The sequence below is a fragment of the Anoplolepis gracilipes genome, chromosome 2 (assembly GCF_047496725.1).
Source record: "Anoplolepis gracilipes chromosome 2, ASM4749672v1, whole genome shotgun sequence".
Taxonomy (NCBI): domain Eukaryota; kingdom Metazoa; phylum Arthropoda; class Insecta; order Hymenoptera; family Formicidae; genus Anoplolepis; species Anoplolepis gracilipes.
Genome location: NC_132971.1, coordinates 7,285,111 through 7,296,181, shown reverse-complemented (window position 1 = coordinate 7,296,181; position 11,071 = coordinate 7,285,111).

Genomic DNA, 11,071 nt, shown 5'->3' with positions numbered 1-11,071 from the left:
GTTATCAACGCTGGAGACAACTTCAACGAGCCTAAGACACTGAGATCGATGATTTTAAATAAATGCTGGATTAGTGACTGCCTATTCTTTTTCGGATTATAACGTACAAAGAGAGAGAGAGAGAGAGAGAGAGAAGCTGGAGAAAAATTAATTAATTTCAAGCTTATACAATGTAAAAGATGTTTAAGGTTTAGCAAGGAATTATGCTGTCGACTGGATACAGAGAGAGAGAGAGAGAGAGAGAGAGAGAGAGAGAGAGAGAGAGAGAGATGTTGCGTATTTCCCGCATCTATGCCGGAGGTGGATCCACAGTACTCCGTAATTATCCATAATTGGCCGTCGGCTATTTGGAAATTAATCGGGTCACCTGGGCTTCTCACAGTGACAATCAATGCTAACAGTTAGGAGATCGCGAGTTTAATTATTCGAAAAATTTGTTCAATTATCTTTTATGAATCCGATTTTGCGAAAAGAAACAATAAGAGAATGTATTGTGTTGGAAAAGATAAAAAGTTATCATTAATTTTTCTCTAACAATTAGTTATACCACGGAGCTCGTATCTGAAATAAGGAGCGAGACAGATCGCATTTTGTAGGATGTGCCGAGAAATGTACTAGTTAATTAAATGTTCTTGCTCGGTCTGTGTTTTAGTCGGATGTGTCGGTGATCTAAAAGGGAATTTCTAATCAACGTTAATTAACTGAAATGGTTGAGTTGTCGGTTTAACCAAAAGTGTGCACGCTCGTTTATTATAATTTACAAGTTTATAAAATTAACAAAGTGAATCAACTAGCTTTTAGCTTAACTGTATTATTTACAATTTTTGTGAAATAATAATCATCTTTCAAAATTTCGTATTGAAGACGAACCGCTGATCATTACACGGATCGTTGCAATGTATCTGCCAAATCCAGGTTAAACCGATCGCGTTTATGTTGCGGTCGAACATTATTATCCAAATACCTGTGTTAGTAATTACATCCCGTTTATGCGATATCTGAAATTAAATACCTTTCGATGTGCAATATCCGTTTATTTTAATTATTAATTAAAATAATGAATTATTATTTTAATTATTAATTAAAATCACGAATTACGTTACACGTACGCGTTGTTTGTTTCATTTTACATTCAATTTGTAAAATTCTTTTAAAATGCGCTTCAGCCCTGTTACTTGCGACTTCGGCAAATTGGATTTTCGGACAAATGGCGATTTGTAAACGGCTCTCGGGTGACCGCTAGCTTCAATTGCAAACCGACAGAAGGGCCAACGCGACGCGACGCTCGTGCGAGCCAAGTGTCGTCTTTATCGGTCATCAAGTATCAGCCAGCCGAACATTTCCATTAACGTCTGCTAACCTTGACCTGATATTCATATAACTCGTCGACAAGGCTAACGACTCAACCTGACTGATTAGATTGAGAGAACCGCCTCGAATACATGCACGTATACGGCCGTTTGTATACATGCACACTCGTTGATTCGCGGAGGGTCTTCCACCGGCGGCTCTCTTCCTAGATTTATGATCCCGCAAAGTGGTCCAGGGTCGCATCTATGCGCCCGCTCGCTGATGCAGACGAAAATGAGAAGCCACGATAACAATTACGACAATTTTATTGCAGCTCTCTCAAGTACGAATCATGATCAAATGCGATCGCTGCGAACGTAACTCCTCATTAGTCTTAATTTTAAGTTATATTTCAATGCCTCAGGGAGATCTCATTTGCATCAACTATTGACGCAAAGAATATTTTTATTCAGTAGGAATGTAGAACCTTGAGCGAGTGTTTCTTTATCGATTATTTTTCATCAATTAATTCATTTTTTACAACCCCAGTCTTTTTATTGAGAAATATAAAATAATTTATATTCTATATAAAAAGTAAATAATTAAAATAATTCTATATAAAAGTCATTTGCGAAAATGATGCTAGATAAAATCTGGTATGATAAAATTGATCTTTATTCTACCTTTTGCAGAAGATACATCCAAAATCTCAACGTACCACGTCATATGGTTGCTTAACGTGTCAGTTTTGTATTTTATTTACGTACGGTTTTCCAAGATAAGTCTCTCTTTTATGTGTAAATGTTGAAGCTTAAAAGTTTAGATTAGATAGCAAAAAGTAGCGTAGAAAATTCAACGGAGATTCTGCTCGTCCCTTATGACCGTACTAGAGTAGGGTCGATAGAATCGCTGCGGTTTCTCGTCAAGACTATCTTATCAAGAGAAATCTCTTGTAATCCGCTCTTGTGTGTAACTCTACCTTCTTATTTTAACTCACTCGCTCTAACGTACTACGTATTGCATCAGAGTTTTTATTTCCTTTCATTACACTAAACTCTATATACATGCAGTTGATGTTCGATTAAAAAGATAGAAAATAATTGGAATTGAAAGGAAAATTTTTATCAAGATTATATATAAAAGTTTTGTACGTGTCTTTTCTAAAATATGAATAACAAAAATAGAGAATTCACTTCTTCTATCGTCGTCGGACTTTGTGACAACGTAACGAACGGTGGGACAAGCAATTATTTCTTATTGCATAAGCAGAATGATATACGTTTTCTCCTGTCTATTAAGTTACATCATCTGCGCACGATGTTCGGAAAGAACTTATTCATGTAAAAAACAATAATAATAAGATATATGTATATTCACTTATTACTGAATCGTTGATGTAACGATTATTTTTACCCATTTATCATAAGCCTGTCAGATTAAAAATACATGTTTAAAAATACTGAAAATAAAAAAACCTTGCTTAGCAAGAATGCATATAGGATCACAGTTCCGGCTCATCGTGTACATATATATCTATAAAAGTAATCTACGATTGCGGGCAAACTGCCACGAGAGGAATTAATCCTGGATCTGCCGTTTCCCAAACTTCTGCAATTTCGCAAGCGAGGTATTATATTCACATTTGTCATACATTTCCATAAACCATGAATAAATGCATGCGCATTAGTTTCTTAACGCGACAAATACAGCTGCACTTTCTCATAATTCGTGTATAAGATTCTATTGAAACAATGATAGGTTTATTTTTCATATAAAAAATTTTTCGTACAAAAATTTTATCGTGACACTTTTGTATATATATATATATAACATAAATATAAATTTGTTATCTAATAATAAAAATTCAAAAGTGTCACGATAAAATTTATATATATATATATATATATTATTTATATATATATTATATTTGTATTATATATTTATATTTATTCTAATTAAAACATACATGTTACTGACAAACTAACACTTGATAACGATATGACCAGCGTTGGGAAGTAACGCGTTACTTGTAACGTCGTTATCAACGTCTTATTGTCTTTTAAATATCTTTAAGAAATCTTTTGACCTTTCTGTGCAGTCTGGCATTTTTTCAAATATACTTGAATATATTATATTTTTTTCGAATATAAAATTTTCAAATAAAGAAACAGATATTTTTTCGTTTCATGCATATGCGCGCATTTTATATGTAACATATAAAATACTATAGATACGTATACATATAAAATACTATAGTGCACATATGTGTGAAATTAAACTTAAAGATTGATAAGAGTATTGAGACGTAGTATCACATAAAAACTGATGGCATTTCTTTCTAGTATCTTTCTACTTTGTAAAAAAACATTTAACTAAACAGATAATTCAATGATTAGTCAAGAATTCGATGTTATGAAAATTATCGTATTGTGTTAGAATTTTAAAATAAAAAAATTGAAGAAACGGGAAGAAAGCGATTTTAACCATATATAAAAATCTATTGAAAGTGAACTAACAATATAAAAATTATTTTATTTACATTTACAAAATCTAAATGTGTTTGAGAAAGCTTGTTTACACTTTTTTCAAAAGTTTCTCTTATTTAAAATCATTTATTATTATCAAAATTATTACACACTTTATATCAATAGCGATATCAAAAAATTATATCATTTTGATTACTTTAATGTAAAATAATGTTCAAAAATTTTTAGTGTTTAGTGTAAAAATTTGATCTTGTATTAAAAAAATGTTTATGTAAAGTTTATATTGTATAAAAAAAAGTAACGGAAATTGTAACGATTCGTTACTTTTTGAGTAACGGTAACGATAACGAGTTACTTTTTGGAAAAAAAGAACGGTAACAGTAACGAGTTACTTTAATAAAGTAACTTTCCCAACTCTGGATATGACGTTTACACAACTGCTAAAACAACAATCATTGCAATCATAAAATAATTATGGAAATTTATAATATTGTGTTATTTTCTATCTTGTGTTATAATTTATACACAATCATAAATTAATTTATGTAATGTACCTGTTATCACATTCTTGTCTATGATGTAATCAAATAATCATTTAATTATCCTTAAAGCTACTATTCATTACGAAATTTCTTTGCAGAATATGTGAATCGTAACTCTTTTCTTAATTAGAATCACGTTTTCGCAAGTCATTAACACAAAGGTTGATGACATGTATAATTCGGCGTAATTGTGGCACACGTAATAATAGCGAGTCGGTCGATGTATCTACACTAGTAGTCCATTTATGAATTTAGATTTGCCACTTAAAAATAATAAATTTGCATGTACAAACGAATTGTACATGCAAAGGTTAACAAGAACATTTATGAAGAGTGTGATGATTGATTTAATTTCTATTACGTAAGTTACCTTGCATTTAATATTAATACATATAAGAATATAACAATAAATATTTTGTAACATTACAAACTGATTATATTTACAGAGAAAATTTTTGTTATACATACTTTTAAGCTAATCAAAAGTTCTATAAAACATTTATAACAAATTAATTATATTAATTGCAAAAATATATAGAGTAACTGCTCTTGTGTACGAGATGACACGTACAATACATACAAGATTCATTTACGAAATGTTATTTATTTACAATTATTATTCCTTAAGAAGCAAAGATTATATCTAATAAAATTAAAACCTTGGGCAAAAGCCTATCTGACCTATCTGATAACTTAAATGGTAGAATATTTTATTTAAAAGTAACATTTGTTGTGTCATTAATCTTATATTCGATTGTGAAATGTTTTTTTTATTTTATTAATTTTAATAAACAAATTTTTAATAGAATATATTTATAAATATTTATTCACGAAACAGATTACTTTTTCAAAAATAACAAAAACTTTTAGGATAAATACTACAGTAATAAAAAAAGAAAAAGAAAGATATTTATTAATAACAGTATTATGTATTTTGATCTTGATTAATATAATCATAATACTAAATTAATTTATGTAAATCAATTTATATAAATAATTTCTTGATCAAAATACAATAAATTTTATTTTTTCTTTAAACAACGTTGGATTTTATTTCCGATGATATTTTAATTTACATATTAATATTAAGTTTGAAATATAAGGTACAGAATGTTAATTTACATTATAAAATAAGTATAATGTATTAAGTATTGCGAGGCAAATTAACTGTAACATATAGTATTTGATTTTTTACTGTTATTATTACAGATATTCAGCGTTTAAGTGTTTAGTGTTATCATTCAAGTGGATAGTTAAGCAGGTAATGGTGCGAGATGCTTTATCACATTCCTTTTCTAAAAGCAATTGCGTGTAAATCAGAAAATATTTCACTTTGTAATTAATTATAATTAATAATTTACTGACTTTAACAACTACGATAATTATAACAGCTATTTAATTAACAATTACTTAATTATATAGTGACGACAGGTCTCCATCAAAGTGTATATTTCTTATAATTTATTTATTTCAAGTAAGAATCGAAATAATAAAGATCAAAATTATAAATTATTGTTGCGATTCTTCCGGGCAGTAATTATTTTTCTAATAAAGCTTAAAATTAAATATATGTATTTTATCCGATGCTTCATTGTTTAATTTTTCGATTCAACATTAAATATAATTCAGATTGAAAACGCACAGTAAAACACGAAGATTGTAAGATCGTGTAATTAATATAACGAAAGGTCTCGTGATACATAAATTACATAAATTTAATATGTAATTGTTTTATAATTTAGAAAAAGAGAGAAAGAAACATTGAATATATATTTTATAATATGCGTAAAATATTTTGACAATAAAAATTAAAATAGTAACACGATGTTCAGTTACATACCTTGTTATTACACGACATTTGAGTAGTAAAATAATAATGCGTGACACTCCATATAATGTTAAATTATATTTTGTTAAATACAATCACAAGTATGAAGAAGTAATTTATTATTATTATAATTAATAATTAATTAGCTTTTATAAATGATATTAATATCGCGACAAATAGTCTTTATCAAAATGCGTATTTTGTGTGATTATTTATTATTTCAAATAAAAATCAAAGCGACAGGGATAAAAATTATAAGTTATAAAATTTCTTTATAAAAATAATTTTTTCATAAAATTATAAAAAATTAGGATATTATTTTATGATACGATTCTTGACAATAATTTCTCTAACAATGCATAGAATCAATTAATTAATTTTAACTTTTATATTTATTTATTTATATTAAACATGCGATATAGGTATAATATCTTTCACACAATTATAAAAAATAAATTACGTATTATATATTATATTTCAAAATTATTTAATACCCAAAATTATTTAAATTCTTCCAACGAATATACCTTAATGTTGGTTGCAAGACTCAGTATCTGAAAGGTTTATCCTGTGAGAGAAGCTAACTACCCAACACAGCATTGCCATAAGTTTGAATTCACACTGAATAATACGTCGGTTTTCAATGATATCGCGTGATTTCACGTTATTGTTATCAAGAGTTGTACTTCCGATGCTGACGGAATTGAATTAAATTTCATTGAACATTGCTGGACAATGCTCAATGAAAGCACGCTCCGCTTGACAATCTGTTCTACCCGAATCGGTCAAAGTTTGCTCGATTGTCCGATAAGGGTAGGTGAGATCGTTGTCCCGCGTCTCTTGTATCATACACCATACATCATACACCAATGGTGTTACCATATATGTGTAATCTATCAAACAATGCGACCTTCTTTTTCTTTATACTTTGAAGATATGTATATATGTTTTGTTTTGACAAGCTTGACGGACATTTTCGCACGATTTTTGTGCGCAACAAGAAGTTGATCTCCATTTCCTAGATTGTTAGATGATCGAAAATGAGTACCTTTTCATCGAATCCATAAGTCTCTGTAATAACAAATTGTGTATAAAAAAGTTCGAGTCACTCTAAGATTCGAACATCTTCTGAGAGACGATAATTCCATCCATCGATTCTGTCTTCTAACGCTTAACTCTTGCTCCAAGTTACTTCATCAACTCAAAGTGCGATTTTCGCTCGAATTACTTCGCGACTGTGGAATTCGAAAGTGCCATCCAGAATGTTGCGCATTCAAGTGTAGAAATGTCATACAAATGTCGTAATAAACTGTATGAACATTTTCACGAGTACAAAAGTGTGAATCGACAAACTTTGATGACCCTGACAAGCCCAGCAACATGGGAAGAGGAGGAGGTTTAGGAAAGGCACTGGGCCAACGAAGCCGATAAATCCTGAGATGAATATTTATTATTTGTATAAAAGTTGGTATATAAATCGCATACAGGTATTAATTCTATTCGTTTATTTGAACAAAGAGAAAGTTAAAGAGAGATATTTTAATATAAATTCTATTTAAAAAAAACCTTGTTTCTTCCAGAATTTATAAAATTATTCTATTATATGTCCATTATATTTGTATTTATTATTTTATTCAATAAAAAATTTTATGTATTAAATAAAAAATGTATTAAAACACAATAATAACTTTTTAAAATATTTTTGGCGCTGCTATATAATTTAAAATTTATGTTTGTATATAAATTTAAATATATTTATATTGTATGTTAAAGAGATTTGTATGTTATATAGATTAATATAACTTCAATATCATCAACTCCTCCGCATCGGTCGGTGAGTGACAAACTTTTATTTTATTTTGAGAAGTAAATGATTTACAGAGATTGTAAATGTAAATGTAGATTGTAGATATGTCTTAAATAGATGAGATTGTCTTAAAATAGATGAGCTAGAGTTGATTAGATTAAATAACTTTTAATATAATTGATATTTTGAATATACATATCGTGCACAAAAATAAAGTTTAAAATTAAAGGATAGAAATAAGATTTTAATTAGTGAATTTTATTTAATTTATTTTAAAGAATTTATTTAAAGAACATGCTAGTAACTTTATTAATTTTATTAATTGTGTGTAATGATAACTTATATTCTTTTAAGACGCGTCGATTTTATCCTAATTTTTTGTAGCTTTCATCTATATTTATATATTAGTAAATTTTGTTTTAAGTGACGTAAAGACAAATTATTAATTAATTAAATTATATATAATATAATAATAAAAAAAAATTTAATTAATTTTATTTTATTATGTTATATATTTTTACTATATTATATATTATTATGCAAATTTTTATCAATCAATTTTAATAGACCTTCTGCCTTTATATCAGTTAACGCAAAGTTACATTAAAACGACGTTCAACGAACGATCGTAAAGTCCCATGATCGTAAACGAGCGTGAAATGTTCACGCTTATTTGCCGGCAACGGTAATTAACCGGCAACAGAAGGAGAATTTCTTTCCTTCCTTGATCCTTAATAAAGGTTGCAGTGGCTAAATGTAATCAGAATGAATATGACCAAGAGCGACAAAACGTAAGTCCAATTCTACATAATCCGAAAAATAATATAAGCTGCCCAAAATAGAGATAGTCGATACTAACCAAAATGCGTAGTAAAAAATACGTGAAATATTTTTAAACAAAATAGCTTTTTTTCATATTTTATAATTTATCTACGATTACTATAATTTATCTACGCATAATCGAGAATGCTACCATGCATTCATAAATCGCAATTAGGATACACTCTCCAAATCTCAATTATGTGATTGCAATGTTTATATCTTTAACTATTTTTTTCATTTAATAGATACACCTTGAAACGTTAAATGTCTCATACAATTATAAACTTAATTAATTATAAAATGTCGTATTCTTATATTAATTCTTAATATTAATATATATATATATATGTATATATATATATATTAATATAATTTTTTTTTATTAATTCTTAATATTAATATATAATATATATATTCTTACATTAATGCTTAATTATAATTGTATAAATTGTATATGTATATAAACAACTGTTAAAGTTAAAAAATTACATAGGTTTTTTATTAGATTAATACTGCTTTCTCCATAATATATTTTTTTATTATAAGATAACAATTTTATTAATAATTATATACATTATTGGCACAATTTTTCGTGTGTGTGATATCATCGTATAAATTAAAATAATACTAATATTTTGTGGAAGAGTATTATTTCTTACAATTGCTATTTTAATGAAAATAATATTGGTCTACAAGATACTTTTCTTACAACAAACGCGTGGACTTGGCATCTCTCATTTTACTTTTTCTTGAAAAAGTATTATATCACGTTTCGCGTACCATATTTCATCTGCCACTTACTACGTGTGCTGTCGCATCGTTTTGTTTCTAAAACACGTGACATGAAACTAATAATAGGTGACAAACAATCTTATCGTTTGTAGAATATCAAAGCATTCAGAAATTTTCTTGAGAAAACTCGCGGCGAATCACGATAAAGAGTGCATATGTCGATAAATTTATGATACTCAATCGCACGTTGCTCAAACCTGATGATTTCGTATCACGTTTAAGCCACGCAATCTAAACTATCTACCTCTTCGAATCTCTCTTTACGGGAGAAACATCGTAAATGGCATGTCGCTATAAATCCATAACCCACTGCCGGGCATTTGTCCTCCCGTGAATCGTTTGTAAAGTCAGTCTAGCGTCCCGACAGATAAGGTGCATCCCCAGCGGCAACCTTGGAACCGTGAAGTCCATAAAACATAGTGATCGACCCCAGACAACTAAGCGGTCGCACGAGATACTGCCATCCATCACGTGCGGTTGACAATGCGTAAGAAATACTCGGGCGACACGAGAGATTTAACCGAGAGGGGACGAGTCCACTAAGAAAGATAAATGGATTCGAAATTCGCGAAGGAGGAGGTGGAAACGTGCGCCCCGGAAAAAAGGTTCGGATGATGTCTATTGAAAATCTGCGACCGTATCGGGATCATGGACACGAAGAGGGCGGAAGAGCGTAAACAAGCTATCCACACGGAAAACGAGACGACAAAATGGGAGGACAGGTATCCGAGAACGGATGAGAGGTAATCGAGGACACGGAGGATGACTTGCCTTGAGTCTGTTTTAAATTCCAACGGGGAATCTGATCCCAGATGGATCATTTCCCGGGCTCTCTTACGTGCCCCGGCTCGAAAATGGGAGCAGCAGGAACAACGGCTCGCTTCCTCTCCGCGTCATAGAGACGAAATGGTCTTTGGACGAGAGAAGAAAAAGAGGAGCACAAGTGCAAGGAGAGCGTTGATGGAGAGGGTAAACACACTTCCGCAGGGTGTACTTAGCGAAGGCGGCACTTCGCAGAAAGCGGAGCAGTGGGCGGGAAAACTTGAGCGACGCGCGAGGTTTCTCAAAGATAGTTCTCGAAGATGAAAAATCATGTTCGCTCAATGACGTAACATCCTACGGCAAAAAAAAGTAAAAACATTAGACGTTAATCTGAAGTAATTTTATAAAAAGGGAGATCATTTGTACGACGTTAAAGAAAACATGTAACGACCTACTTATAAAGCTCGTGTGCAAACTTTTTGTAAAAAGCGTAATAAAAACGTTGAATCTCAAATCGAGCTTAACTTCCGGATAAGTCGAGTCAGACGGAGGTTTTCAGCTCGCCTAGAGAAGACCGCGCAGTAGACAGGGTCGAAGCCCTAAATAGAATCTCTAAATCGAGTCTTCAAAGAGGAAGGAGCCGCTGGAAATTCGATTGCCACTCGAGACTCGCACATTGCATCGTGAAACTTTGTATGCATGTTCTCTGCACAGCGCTTTGCTTATGCAAATAAGAAGATAC